The sequence below is a fragment of the Natator depressus genome, chromosome 7 (genome assembly GCF_965152275.1).
Source record: "Natator depressus isolate rNatDep1 chromosome 7, rNatDep2.hap1, whole genome shotgun sequence".
NCBI classification, from domain to species: domain Eukaryota; kingdom Metazoa; phylum Chordata; order Testudines; family Cheloniidae; genus Natator; species Natator depressus.
In genome coordinates, this window is record NC_134240.1 from 34,437,644 (window position 1) to 34,453,669 (window position 16,026).

Sequence of the window (16,026 nt, forward strand, 5' to 3'; positions counted from 1 at the left end):
GGAAACAAACAAACCTTTTCTGAGACTTTGGTGATACAGAAACATCATCCCCTCTGGGGAGGATGACTTGTGAGTCTGTGGCAGAGAATATAAGAATGGCCATACTGGGTCAGACTATCTAGCCCAGTATCCTGTCTTCCGACAGCAGTCAATGCCAGATGCTTCAGAGGGAATGAACAGAACAGGGCAATTTATCAAGTGATCCATCCCGTTTTCTAATCCCAGCATCTGGCAGTCAGAGGGTTAGGGATACCCAAAGCACAGGATTGCATCCCTGACTATCTTGGCTAACAGCCATTGATGGACCTATCCATGAATTTATCAAATTCTTTTTTTAGTCCAGTTATAGCTTTCACAACATCCGTCGGCAACGAGTTCCATAGCGTGACTGCGTGTTCTGTGAAGTACTTCCTTTTGTTTGTTTTAAGCCTGCTGCCTGTTAATTTAATTGGGTGACCCCCTGGTTCTTGTGTTATGTGAAGGGGTAACTAGCACTTCCTTATTCACTTTCTCCACAAAATTATGTAAGCGGGGGAATAATTCCGCTATTGTGGGGAACTTTCCTGGCTTCTGCACTACCCCGATGAAGTGGGCTAGCGAAAGGATCTGAGTCCTTATTCCCACTTCCTTTACCCAGTGGCCTCCCTGCCCTCGAGGACTCCCCTTCCACTCTCCTGTCTGGCAGAGTCTTCGTAACCCCAACAAGGCTGGGCCCAGGATTCCTGGGGGGCTCAACCCCCAACCGTGCTGTGGTCACCTAGGACAGGGGCTAGGGTGTCCCCACTCCGGGGTGTTCTCTCTGCACTGGGCACTTCTCTGACCCACTGACCATTACATACAAGTTAAAGCAAATGCAAGTTATTTAATCAACAATTAATTTTAAAAAGAATAAGGGAAAATGAGAAAAATTAAAAGAAACACATCAACCCGCTCTGTGGCAGGGAACATCACAAACAGTGTCTCTGGAATGTCAGGGCAGTTCACAGTCTGTTCCTTGTAAGTCCCAGGCCTTCTTCTCAGGCCCCGGCTATGCTGCAGGGATGCTGCGGGTTGGATACTTGCTCTGGTGGTGGCCACATGCTCTCAAGCTCTAAGTGGTAGGGCCCTTCTTCCCAGTGTCGCCCCCACCCTGTCGGGATTACGATCCAAGCCTGGCCTGCAGAGCCCCTTGGCTGAGGCGTCTCCCTGTGCTGGGCCCGCTGCCCGGGGTCCCCCTCGGTCTCCCCAGCTGCTCACCGCACCCAGCTCCGGACTGCTCCAGCCCCAGCTCCACCACTCTGTCTCAGCACTGCTACTCTGCCTCCAGCTCCCTGGGCTGCTTCTCTGGCCCCTCTGGCTCTGGTTGCTGCAGCTCCACTCCCAGGACAGGTCTGCTCTGCAGGCTGCTTCTGTGACTCTGCTCCTAGCACTGACCTGCTTCCTGGGCTGTTTTTCTGGCCCCTCTGGCTCTGGTTGCTGCAGCTCACCTCCCAGGGCAAGTCTGCTCTCTCTGGGCTGTGCCTCTGGCTTTGGGGCTGCAGCTCTGCTCCCAGGACAGGGTCTGCTCTCTCTGGGCTGCTTTTCTGGTCCCTCTGGATCTGGCACAGCTCTGGTCCCCAGCTTAGCTTGGGCCCCACTCTGTCTGACCCAGGCAATTCCAGCTTACACGGAGGACGGGACCTCCCTGGCCTCCTAACTCCCTGATTAGCCTGCTCGCCCTGTCATTCAAGCTGACCTGTAGTATTGGCCTCTCCCCATTGTTCCTGGGGGCTGTCAGTCTCAGGGTCCTGATTCCCCATCGACCCTTCCCCCCTTTTTAGTACTGGGAGCTAGAAAACCAAAACACCCCCACTGAATGTTAGTAAGGGGGCAACAGTCCCCTTACACATTCATGATTGTATAGACTTCTATCATATACCCACCCTCCCTGCTCATCTCTTTTCAAACTAAATAGGCCCAGTCTTTTTAAACTCTTTCGTATGGAAGCTGTTCCATACCCTTAATCATTTTTGTTGCCCTTTGCTGTACCTTTTCCATTTCTAATATATCTCTTTTGAGATGGGGTGACAAGAACTGCATGCAGTATTCAAGGTGTGGCACCCACCTTGTAGTAGCTCTATCTAGTTTGTATTTCTCTAGTTTGTTTATGAGACGGTCATGCGAGACAGTATCAAAAGCCTTACTAAAGTCAATATATACCACACCTACCACTTCCCCCCTATCCACAAGGCTTGTTACCCTGTCAAAGAAAGCTATCAGGTTGATTTGACATGATTTGTTCTTGACAAATCCATGCTGACTGTTATTTATCACTTTATTATCTTCTAAGTGTTTGCAAATTGATTGCTTAATTATTTGCTCCATTATCTTTCCGGGTACAGAAGCTAAGCTGACTGGTCTGTAATTCCCCAGGTTGTCCTTATTTCCCTTTTTATAGATGGGCACTATATTTGCCCTTTCCCAGTCTTCTGGAATGTCTCCTGTCTTCCATGACTTTTCAAAGATAATTGCTAATGGCTCAGATATCTCCTCAGTCAGCTCCTTGAGTATTCGAAGATTCATTTCATCAGGCCCTGGTGATTTGAAGACATCTAACTTATCTAAGCAATTTTTGACTTGTTCTTTCCCTATTTTAGACTCTGATCCTACCTCATTTTCACTGGCATTCACTATGCTGGATGTGCAATCACCACCAACCTTCTCGGTGAAACACAAAGCAAAGAAGTCATTAAGCAGCTCTGCCATTTCCACATTTTCTGTTATTGTCTTTCCCCCCTCATTGAGTATGGTTTCTTTAAAAAGTTTCCATGCAGCTTGTAGGCACTTCACTCTTGTGACTATTCTTTTTAATTTCTATTTAACTAGCTTCCCCATTTTTGTGTAGTTCCCCTTACTGAAGTTGAATGCTACTGTGGTGGGCTTCTTTGGTATTTTCCCCTCCCACAGGGAGGTTAAATTTAATTATATTATGGTCACTATTACCAAGCGGTTTAGCTATATTCACCTCTCTTGGACCAGATCCTGTCTCCACTTACGACTAAATCAAGACTAAATCACTTGCCTCTCCTCTTGTGGGTTCCAGGACTAGCTGCTCCAAGAAGCAGTCATTAATGGTGTCTAATAACCTTATTTGTACATCCTGTCCTGAGGTGACATGTACCCAGTCAATATGGGGATAGTTGAACTCTTCTATTAATTATTATTATTGAGTTTTCTATTTTTATAGCCTCTCTAATCTCCCTGAGCATTTCACAATCACTGTCATCATCCTGGTCAGCAGTATATTCCTAGTGCTATACTCTTATTATTCAAGCGTGGACTTTCTATCTAGAGAGATTCTGGTATAATTTGCTTATTTAATATCAGGCACTCCAGTTCACCCATCTTAGTATTTAGACTTTTAGCATTTGTGTACGAGCACTTATTCAATGTGTCACTTTTTAGTTGTTTGCCTTCCTGTGAGGTAATTGAATGGGACACTTTTTCCTTTGACTGTTTCTCTTCAGTTCCTACCTGTGCTTTATCAACTTCTATATCCTCGTAAAGAGGAGAGGATAGAGAATCCTGGTTAATAGCTCCTCCTCCCCTATGCAATGTCTGTCCAAACCACATGCACCTCTGTGCCATTCTGCTTTCCCCAGCCCTTAGTTTAAAAACTCCTCTCTGACCTTTTTAATGAGCTAAGGGCAGACCCTCTATGCAGTAACTCTGTGACTGGCCTCTCCCCACGAAACCTACAGGGTCCCAACCAGGCAGTGTTTGCAATGAAACCTACCTGCTGTCTTTTTGGTTTGCTGCACTCCCCCTTTCGCACCCTGCACACCAGCCAGCTTTGGGTTTGTGCTTTTTTTATCTCTTCTGCACCAAAGAGATGGGACCTGCCTTACTGGAAGTGGGCAGTTTAGCCAGGATGAGGAGGGCATCCCCCAGCAATTGTGAAAAACACTACGAACTCTTCGTTTCCACCCAGACAGCCGCCAGATACATGCAGAGGACGGGACCTCCATTTAAGGGCTCATCCAAAGTTGCAGAAGTTCTATACGTTTTGTTGAAAGGTTTTGTTCGTGCTTTTTCAAACATGGCCGTGCCCTGCCCCTGGACAGTAAGTGTATAAATTAGGCTCAGTAGGATTAGCTACAATTTAAACAGAAGTAAGAATAAAGGCTGGAATTTACACATACTGACATACAGTACAGTTTAGCCAAGAGCAGAAAAAAATTCTGCAAGAGTTCAATAGAACTCAAAAGTAAATTCAACCATATTTGCAGCTGCTTTGCATTTTCTTTCTGCAAATATTTGAGCACTTGAGCTTCACTCGTGCAAATACTAGTGAAAAAAATAATTCTATACTCAAGTAAATCAGTGACTTTCGAAAAGCATGTTCTATTCTAATATTAATTCATAATTCAACTGTGTTGTTGAATAACATGTAGCCAAATGGAAAACACACCATGTGACTTATGTAACTATCCAAGAGCACAAAATTAAAATATTCAATATTTTCCCATTGTTAGTGGAGTAAATACATCTGAGAATTTCCTGAACTGCTTGTGAGTATTTCACAGACAGAAAAGGACATTTGAAAGCCCATCTGCAAAGTGGCTTTAACAGTATTGCCAGCTCTGGTGATTTTGTATCATGAGTCTTCTGATATCTGTATTTTTCTTAAAGCCCTAGCTCCTGGAGTCATGTGACTATGAGAATTTTAGCTCTCTTTTTTTTTTCCTTTTTTTTTTTAAATGAGGAAGTTTCTAGCATTCATTGTTGTGGAGAAAGGATTCATGTTTTCAAGCCTAACACTAAAATAAAAATGCAAATAAAAAGACCCCAAAATATATTATTTTTAAAATCCTGAGATTTTTAGAAAAAAAAAACCCACACACACACGACAATTCCATGATTCTGGGGGCCTGATTCGATTTTTTAATGCTTGGGGCCAGCGGTACTGCTTAGACTTAGTTCACAATTTCAGTGTTATCTTCTGAGGCAACTATGAGGACTAAAATTTTTTTTTTTTTTTAAGGAAAGCTCAGATTCTAGCGCATGGCCGTTTGGCAAAAGATAAGTGCCATAGCATCACGGAATACACAGGGCCCTGCTTCAGGTGCACCGATCAGTGTCCCTTCAAAACAGTAGCTGAGACAGTCATCAGCCCTTATCTAGTTAAGGTGAGCCCGCAATCATTAGGTTTTGAATATTCTCCACATTTTGGCACAAAACCGAGCACGATAGCATTGACTAAATGTTGTATTAGAACATCTGTCTAAGAACTAAGGCTCCCCAGACTTGCTTTCAGGGAGAAGGAGATGGGTGATCTGTCCAAGTAATTCATTTTTAAATTTTAGCTGAATAAGAGCAGCCTAACATGGGAATTTCAGACACAGTTAAGTGAGGGATATAAATAAGACAGTTTTGAAGTCTAAAATAAATTTGAGGGTTACTTTAGATTAAACCAAGCACTTGACAATCTCCAGTTAGGTGTCTCCAGGAGTAATTTTAGAAGTGTCTGATGGGGCAGAATTGGTATGAGAGTTATTTGTGGGATAGTAGAGAAGAGGCCAAGGAGAAATCATAGGCGCAAGTCAGACTATAAGTTCAAATGCACCAGCCAACTTTTAACTTACACACCCTACTTTTGCCAGAAGTGTTGCATTTGGAGTGGAGGAGAGGAGTAGCTTCCTTGCTAGTCCAAGTCAAACCTATTTTTCAACTAGATCTGGCTCTGCACATTTCCCTTACATAACATTTGCACAACGCAAGGTGGATAACGTTGGGGGGCTGCAGGCTTTATAGGGCATAATTCATGGAAATAGGTTGTCTGGAGAAGCTTTGGATTAAATTGTGAGACAGCTGTGCATCTGCAGAAAGATGAGGCTACAGATTTTTGGGAAGCATTCTAAGTTTTCATTCGATGAATAAGCATGACTCACTTGTCTGTTCCTTTCACAGCCTTGTTTACTTTTGTTTCTCTTTATCCTTCAGGAATGCATGTGAGGTCTGGGATATCACGCAGAGCTGAGAAAGTAGTGCAACATTACAATGGAAACAATCTTGACATTTTTAAAATTTTTTTTTTGCATATAATCCATAATTCTTCATTGTGTGTGATGGTTGAAGAACCCTTGTATATAAATAAAGAGAGCATAATGCATTAAGCAGATCTCTATTGGAACCCACTATGAAACTTCTTTATATCAAATTGACTTTTGCAGGCATTTTTCCTGGAATAGTATCCTCCAGATAAATCTAATCCATTAACTTCTTTACCTGTTCAAATAGTCTTGTGCTGCATAAATTAGCTATTTAAATTGAACTGCTGCTGCCAGTCACTTCATATTTTAAGCAAACAGCAGAAGTACAGTTCCTTAAAAGTTCTCTGTAAATCAAAAGTGTTGGGATGATTTTTTAATTAATACTTTTTATACTAAACTCAATGTCAGTCTGAAATCATGACACTTTATTATTTACTCAATTGATTTTCAGATGCTTTTTCAGTCCTAAAAAGTATCTGCACTTTCAACCTAATCATTTTATAGAGATGTTACTAGCATTTTCTGGGTTTTTTTTGTTTATTTGTTTTTTTTAATTGTGTACAGTATAAACAGATTCTGGTATCTTGCAGTCAGTGAGCCCACTTTGAATATAATTCTGTTTTAATGAGCTATGTTTGTAAACTGGGTGAAACCAGATAAGACCCTGAGTATGACTTTTTCCAACCAACAGGGAACTGCCTGGTTTGAGGCTAAGCTTCATATGCTTTTAAAATATACTGCAAAAAAAACACTGCTTATTGGTCTATCAGATATCATTCCATTAGAGATAAAGGCCTGGTGGGTCCTGCAGACTTTATTCAGACAAAACTCATTGACTTCAGAGAGTCTGGCATAAATTAAGACTGCAGGATCAAGAGCAGTGACTTACATCAATCATTTGGCAAAAATAGGATGGGTAAGTTAAAAGCTGGTTGTTTCATTTGAACTTACACTACACTTCATTTAAATTTTCCTTTCCCAAATGTCATGGTATTAATATTCAATGGGTAGATAAGCCTGTTCAGAGCTGCCACATCACATTTGAACTTAGATCTGGATCCTAGATTTTGAGTTGAATCTAACTCTAATAAAGTACAAGCATCAATCGTGTTCAGAGAATTTGGTTGAAATCAATCTGATATGCAATGATACGAGTACCACCTATTTATCTCTGTCCAAAAGGGTGGAAAAGAAATTCTAGGTATAACTATATTATATTGGCAATTCTAGATTATAACTATATTAACAGAATATAAAAACAAAACAAAACATGCCCACAATGCCTACACAGCACCAGAAAGCTGCAGTAGGGTGTTCATACTTTGTATGAATAGTGATATTTTTTAATTTTAAAAAATACTCTGAAGATTTGCAATGGATAGGCTTAGTTAGATTTTAAAATGATGCCTCGTAGTTCTGAGAAGCACTGTACCCCTCACCCCAAACTTCTGTTGATTGTAGCCCTGACTAAGCAAAGCATTTAAGCACACGAGCAGTCTTCTAGAAGGGAATGGGACAACTCAAGGACTATGCAAGGCCACAACCAGGGCTTTTGACTCCTGAGGGTGCTCAGTATTTATAGGATCAGGTCCCCACTGAATAACCCTGGCATTGGCAACATGAAACATAAAACTTACCTTTCCTTCACTGGCTCTGAACCAAAACTCACTAAATGAGACTATACTGCAAGCCTGCTGCACCAGACAGTTCAGAGGTGAACTCCAAAGCAGTGCCTTGGCTTCAAGGGTTTCCACACATACCTTTCCTAACTCAGTCCTGGCATAGAATCTCAGGGTTGGAAGGGACCTCAGGAGATCATCTAGTCCAACCCCTTGCTCAAAGCAGGACCAATCCCCAATTTTTGCCCCAGATCCCTAAATGGCCCCCGCAAGGATTGAACTCATAACCCTGGGTTTAGCAGGCCAAACCACTGAGCTATCCCTCCCCCCCATATGTTACATCACCACATGTTCATGCTGGTTTAGGAGGGAGGCCATTAAATGAATTAGCCCTAATTACTTCTCAAATCAACATGGGCAAGAGCAAGAGGATTATTGTTCTTCCCACATTAAAGAGGGGCAAAGAGAAGAAAAACAAAAAAAGTTAATTATATGGCTTGGCCAAGTGAGTCAGTGCTGAGAACAGAACCCTGAAGTCAACTCCCATTCTGTCTACACTAACCATTTGCCAACACTACTTCTCATATCATTTATTGCCAATGCATGTTAACAGCAACATGAGTGCTCTTCAAGCCACACGGCTGAATGACAGCTTACATATTTGCTCTTGGGACTTCTTGCAATTGCAAGTGGATTACTGATCATTAAATTAAGGATGCCATCTATTCAGATGTATTTAGAAATTTAGGTGCATGCAGTAGAAACAGGCTCATTAAAATTAGTAGGTCTTTATTACCCCTAAGGTTTTCCCAAAACTTGTTTCTTCTATAAAAGTATATTGGCCAGCTTCTCAGTAGCTGAGTACCTAGCCCAATGTTTCTAAGAATCCAGTGGATACATTACTTTAAATTAAAAGTTTTAACCCCCCCCCCCCGCCATTATAATTGCATCAGTTATCTCCAAAAAACCCCACTGCACTTCAAAGACTGTTCTTTTTTTAAGAGCCTTCAACATATTATGTTTTGTCAGTCAAATCTCTATGTTATGTTTTAAATCATGCAGAAAATTGCAGCCTCATGAAAATAAGAAAACAATGGGGTCTAAATTAAAGTTAAACCATATCATGACCTCGTTAGCATAGCAATGGATTTTTTTTAAGCCACTAGCCATCTCTGTATTGCACATTTGGGAAGTTTCAGGCATCAGAAGAGACCTTTTTCTACAGGGGCTGGGCCCGGAAAATGGTCTGTTATTTCTTTGCTTTACATTTGACTTGCCTGAAGTTGAAAAACAAAAGTGGGTTCATAGTTGATCTTGCCCTGCCCAGCCTCTTCATTCTTGCAACAGTCAACCATTACAGAATGCAGGAGAGAAAGTTAGTGGCTAGCTCTCAATCTTTCATTTTGTGCTTTGATAAAGTTATTACATTTATAAAAATATATACGCTTCATACCTGCCATTGAGAATTCACAGTGACTTGACACCACCCCAGATTTTGACTAGGAACCTAACACAAACAGTAAAGGCTTTTAAGAGAGCCAGACAGCTACCCTAGGCTCAGATAAACTGGAGAACATGTGGTACAGAACTGAACAAAGCCTGCATGGGAAAGAAAATCACACCCACAGGGCCCATCCTAACTCAACTGGGACTGCTCTGGTGTTTAAAGTTAAGCAGGTGCATGAATGTTTGCAGGATCAGGGCAATAAGAGCCCCTCCTCAGCTACTGCTGATAACTGAATTAGGCTGAAGCTTTTCTGATTTATGATGCAAATACAACTCAGAGAGAGCTGTAGACTCTTCTAGTACCTTAAAGCAGGCATCATTACACCCAGGGAAACTCCCAGAATTCTTGCTCGAAAAGGACTACAGCTCCCAGCATGCCACAGAGAGAGCTTGCTGTTAACCTCTTAAACTTGTTCACAGCAATAATATTTGGGACAATTAACTAGTGTTTGTAGTAATTGTATAAACTCATTCAGTGTGAAGAATGTCTGTAGGGGAAACCAACAACAACAACAAAAATCCAGTTTTTCTCTTTGGCCCCAGTATGACAGCTGAACCAGTTTAAGAAAGCAGAAGGGTGGTGAGGGGAGGTAGTAGCCGTTGTCATTCTTAAACACACATTTCTATTTCAGCACAAGGGCTGGCAGTGGTTTTGCCAGGAAACTCATAGAAAAGACCAACTCCGTGTTTATGAAGAAACACCACTGACAAAACAAAACTCCTTTTTAAAAAATACGGGTAGCTGGCTTCTGGCGTGAGTTAAGGAAAGACAATCGTGTGGTTAAGGCACTGTAGTAGGCTGTAGGAGAGCAGTTTTCAACTCCTGGTTCTGCTGCAGACTTTGTGTGGCTATGGGCAAGTCACTTAACCTCTCTGGCCTGAATCCTCAAAGGTAGTTTAAGCACCTAATTCCCATTGAAATCAATGGTCATTAGATCTCTGGGGGTCTGGGCCTGTCTTGGTTCCTGTCCGGAAAAGGAAGATGATCATTCCCCATCTCACTGCAATGATGTGAAAATAAATCCATTAATGTATGTGAGGTATTGAGTTACTATGGTGATGGGGGCCATATAAATACCTAACTGCATGTCTTGGGAAAAAATGCACTATGTTATTTTCAGCATGTCATATTAACCTGCAGTGTAACTCCAGGCCCTGTCCTATCTCTAAGGCACTAATCAGATCTTGGTAATATTCCTGGACAGGAGAATAAGCAGCACACAATGTGAGCTTTCGTATACTTTTCCACCACTGTTGGCATAGCTTAGACTTGCCTCCAGGTAAAAAAAATATTTTTTTACATTTCACTGAACAAATATGTGTTTAACTTAGGAGGAAAAGATTCTCACAGATTCAAACTTCTTTTTCTGAAATTAAAGAAAACACATTTGGGGAAAAAATGGTTGTGATGCTCACATATCTGGAATTCCACTACGTTCATCAGTCCCTACGATACATGTCTTTAGCAAACTTAACGTAATGAAAATGAGGTCATGTGTGTATCAAGGCCCCTGTATCACTCATGCAAGAGATCTAAACAATTAAAATATGTTAATGATACACAATACAATTTTCATAATATTGGTTTTAAAATGCTGTGCTTTATTGAGAGGAAATATTCCTCAAAGCAAGCATAAATTGATACTATATTCTTCTATCCAACCATCTGGTTTTTTTGGTGTACTACGAAAGCCCCCTATGATGTTTCCTAAATATCTGATTCTCTTTATGTTTTGTAAGAGACAGTTCAGCAACTCTGAAGATGAACAGAGGAGCAATAGACTGACTTGCATACATACAGCCTAAGTGTTTGCACTAAGGAAAACAATAGCATTATGTATGAATAATATAGAATGCATACTGCCCTGGAGGATCATTCCTCCATCCTCCAAGTCCTTCCGCTTGAGACAGCATTCAACCATTTGCTGCAAAGTGAAGTGCTGCAATTTATGGCAATTGTGTCGGCAAACCAGATTCATCACATTGCACATGCGTTAACGGTCCTCCTGCTGTGATCAGTTTTCATGTGCCCAAGGCTGCTGACTCCCTATCTTCTGCTGCTGGTGTCTGTGTAAGCTTCTTGATTGATGAGACAAGGGACACTCTGGATCTTTACATGCTAAGATGAGAATCAGTCTCAATCTCTCCTGCTGCTTCTCACCACCAATTGCAGAAGACCAATGAATACTCTTCACTCCTCCATTGCATCAAAATGCTGCAAGGGGCACTGAAGAAAAATAAAGCAGTAGAGAATATGAACCTGTAATACTGTAGATTATAACCCTGAGATACTCTATGAGCAACCTCGAGAGACTGCAGCAAATGAGGAAAGTAATGCAGTCCTTAAAACAAGGACAATACAAGTCCATTAAAGGCAGAATAGGTGGAGATAGAAAACTTGCATGCTGGTGCCTACATCGGTCCAAGAATCATTCTTTGGTGTGCAGTGAATTCCTTGTAATGCTGCCAAGGTCAGACAGAGCAAGGTTGATCTGCTAAGGACCAGTTAGAGCCACACACCTTAAAGGGAATAACTATAAGTTACACAAAAATTCAAACTTCCTATACAGTGGCACGGTGCTTGTACAGATGGCACCCGAGCCCTGCCACCCCAGGCAGCAAGGCCAAAGCCAAAGCCTGAGCCCCACTGCCCGAGGCAGAGGGCCTGTAACCTGAGCCTCACTGCCCAGGGTTAAAGCCCTTGGGCTTCGGCCCTGGGTCCCAGCAAGTCTAATGCCAGCCCTGGAAACCCCCATTAAAATGGGGTCAAAACCCACTGTGGGTTGGGACCCCAAAGTTTGAGAACCGCTGGGCTAATTCGTCATCCTTGTTCCATCTTCTTTATCCTAACTGGACATACACCAACATCTCGTACAATTGACACAGCTAACAAAGTGTCAAATTCTCCACTTTTCCTATAATGCAGAGTAATGCCATTAGACTTCAAATCGGTCAGCCCCAGGGAATTACTTTGCACTTATACTGTTGTACCACTGCAGAATCTGGCTCATGATTCTGCAAAGCTTACCATTTTGCAGGAGAAAGAAAAATATTTCGAGAAGCTTGAAGAAGAAAGTCACTTCACTACCCCTACCCTTTTTTAAAAAATTATTTATATATATATATAAATAATAAATTCCCTTATTTAATAAGGTCCCTTCTGACCTTGGAATTTATTAATCTGATAGTAGGAAGAAAACTCACCTATTTTAATACTAAACAGTAGAGCTCAAATATCATACTAAAAACATGAACTTCAAGAGCCAGTTTCTGGCTTGCCCTTCTGTGTACATGAGAAAAGAAGTGCCCAAGAGGGGGCCGGAAGGTTGCAAGTGTTGCATCTCTAGTCTGGCTCCCCACAACACATGAAAGGTGAAGTTGTAAGAGGTATGTTGCAAATCTTTCACACCCTGAGCTTTGGAGGAGCAGTTTTGGGCAGGTTGTAGTGGTCTTGGATGCTTTCATATGGACACTGCCTTCCTCTATGCATATTGCGCCTACTCTTGGTAGGAACAGTTTGCACAAGTAGCTGTGTGAAGGTGTACAGGGTAATATTTATTGGTAATACCAAAGCCATAATATTTCAAGTGCAGCATTTGTTTTCACCCATGCAGGGTAAAGCTCAGAATTTGATATCCAAAGTTTTCTCCTTCTATCAGAGAAGAAATTAAAAAGATTAGGACTATACTGTTTAGGAAGTAAGGCCCAGATCCTCAAAAGTACTTCGGCACCTAACTCCTATTAAAATCAATGAGAGACAGACAGACTTAAATACCTTTGAGGATCTGGGCCAAGGTGGCAAATAAGAGGGCGCATGATAGGGGACTAGAAGAATAGTGTAAAGAAAGTCACTTGAGATCTCCTATTTAACCTCTTTCGTAATGCTAGACCCAAGGGCAGTGCTTAATTTGTGTCAAGGCTTGCCAGGGCTGAGCCCTGACACCTCTAAGCTTGGTAGTTCATAGCCCCGAAACCTCTGGGCTTGCCGCATCGGTTACACGTCACTCAGCTGCCAGAGGAACTTCCCGAGCCCCACCACCTAATTGCTTGAGCCCTGGCACCACTTTCATTACAAATTAAGTACTGCCCAAGGGACACCCACTGAAGTGGAAAGACAACAAATGTAAAGCTAATAAAGGATTTAAAAAAAAAAAAAAAAAAAAAAACAACACATGCAATTAACCCCGATGAATTCTTTGAGACTAAGAGCCTGGCAGCAATCACAAAAAGGAATGAACATTTACCTGCCTGAGCCAAAGCCCAGTGAAGTCCATGGAAAGACTCCCTTTGGCCTTGATGGGGTTTGCATCTGGCCCTATATGAACAATATCCAGAATTACATCAGATGAGATTAAAATGTATAAGGGATATAAACTCTCCTGCATCAAGGCTCAAGGCAGTCACACTAAGTGCACAGAATTAGGAATGTACTTCCCCTATGGGAAAGTTCCTGCCTAACTGGAGTTTCTTGCATCCATTAAAAATTTAGGGTGAAATCCTAGTTCCAGTTAAACCAGTGGAAATTTTGCCATTGGCTTCAATGGACCCAGGACTGCACCCTTCTACTTGTCACTGTTGGTGACAATATATTGGACTAGAAGGACCATTGCTCTGACCCAGCATGGTAATTCCCATGTTCTTTCAATACACTAGCGAGAACCCCAAACAAATGCAACACAAGATTCCATTTTGTTTATTTTGTGATGATGTTTCATTTGTATTACCATGGTGCTTACGAGCCCTAGTCATGGATCAGTACCCATTGTGCTAGGGTCTAAGATTTGAAGATACTTTCATGCTATCATCTAATTTCTACATAATCATGGATAGAGATGGCCAAACTCTGCCTTGACCTATATCCCATGCAAAGGTGTAAGATGGGAGAATTTTGCCCAAAATTTTACAAAAAAAATAAGAATATTGGGGTATAATCTGACTGTAATCTGGAAAACTGACTTTGGTGAGGGTCACTGTGGGCAAAATTTGGCCCCATATAGGCCACTCCTTGGCCTTTTGGGGAAAGTCAAGCATAGACACCAACTCTGTGGGTGCTCCGGGGCTGGAGCATCCATGGGTTTAAAAAAATGTGGGTGCTGAGCACCCACCAACTCCCTTGCTCTACCCCACCCCAATGTTTCCCGCCCGCCGGCAGGCCCCACAGGTCATCGCCTCTCCCTCCCTCCCTCCCTCCCCGCGTCTCCTGCCTGCTGTAATCAGCTGGAGGCTGGGAGGGAGAGAGGGAGGGGAAGGAGCAGGAACATGGCATGCTCGGAGGAGGGAGCAGAAGGAGCCAGGGTCAGGGGGTAGCGAGGACAGTAAGGGCATGGGGCCTTGGGGGAAGGGTGGAGTCGGGAGGGGCCTGGGGCAGAGCCAGGTTTCAAATACCTCCTGGCACCTTGGCAAGTTGGCACCTGTGAAGTCAAGTGCCATTGAGAAGCAAAGTCAGGAAAGTAACAGAAATACTTCTCTGATGGGTTGTATTTGCTGAGGAACAACCTATCCTAAATTCTCAATTACTGAGGGACAATCTACACTCATTGCTATATTTGCTTTCCACAAGCTACTCTTAATATAACCTTTTATGGGGGGGATGTACCCAAATATTTGGATGCTAATATCTAAACTATAGCATTACGTTTATTAACCTAAATTTAGGATGTTGCAGATTATGTACCATGACTTGAACCAAATTTTGTCCTTTTGGCTAATTTAAGCATTATACCAGATGTACAAATATTCTTTCCTTAACCTGTGTATTAGATAACAAACAGATTTAAAATTTTTTATTAAAAGCTAATGTTAATTACCTGACATAGCCCATCCTTCACAAAGATGGACTTGGTGATCTATTAATGTTGAACCGCTTAATTACATTTTAGCCATGACCTAATTAACATTCTAATATGGGAAGAACACTTTACTTGTCCAGCCTTCAATACACAGCTCTCTTGGTTACAAACAAGATATTTGACTTGAACCAGATACGTAAAGCAGTGCAACCCCCAGATGTGGAAGCATCTCTACTAGTATAAACATGCTTGTCGCAGTATATCTTATTCACTTCCAGGAAGGGGAATAAATGATCCCAGGATAAGGCACCTTTGTACCAATATAACTACATCCACACTATGGGTTGTACCAGTATAACTATGTGTTTTTAAAAAAAGAATATCAAACCCTAACCAAAACACTTATATCAGTACGAAAAGCTGTGTTCAGAGCAGGCCTGTTGTAGTTCTAAGCTTCTTATCTGGTTGGTACCTAAAATGTATGTGAAACTCATGGAGGATATTTGTGGCACCTTAGAGACTAACCAATTTATTTGAGCATAAGCTTTCGTGAGCTCACGTATGGCTCACGAAAGCTTATGCTCAAATAAATGTGTTAGTCTCTAAGGTGCCACAAGTACTCCTGTTCTTTTTGCGAATACAGACTAACACGGCTGCTACTCTGAAACCTGTCATGGAGGATAGTAGGGAAGCGGACCATGAGCCTGTTTGTAAGTGTACTTACAGGGCCTTTCCAAAATACACTTGAAAGTAACGTTTTACCAATAATTCCACGGCTTGTCTTTGTTTTTACCATCAGGCAGTAGAATACCTTCCCAATGCAGCAGCTTAAACACATGCCAAAACCAGCTGTCAGCTATTGCACTGGTGGAACCAAGAGCAGAATATGGCTGGTCCTGAGTAAAAGTAGTCATGGAAATAAAATTTGTTTCCTTTCAATGTGTAAGCCAGTCAAAAAAAAAAAAAATAACTTGCCCCAGAAACGTAAGCACTTTACCAAAAAGTCAACTTACCAAATGTATCGTCAACTTATTTACAGACCTTTCATGTGAGTAAAGGGAGTTTGGAGTTTGCTAGCATGAGTAAAAAGATTCAGAGAAT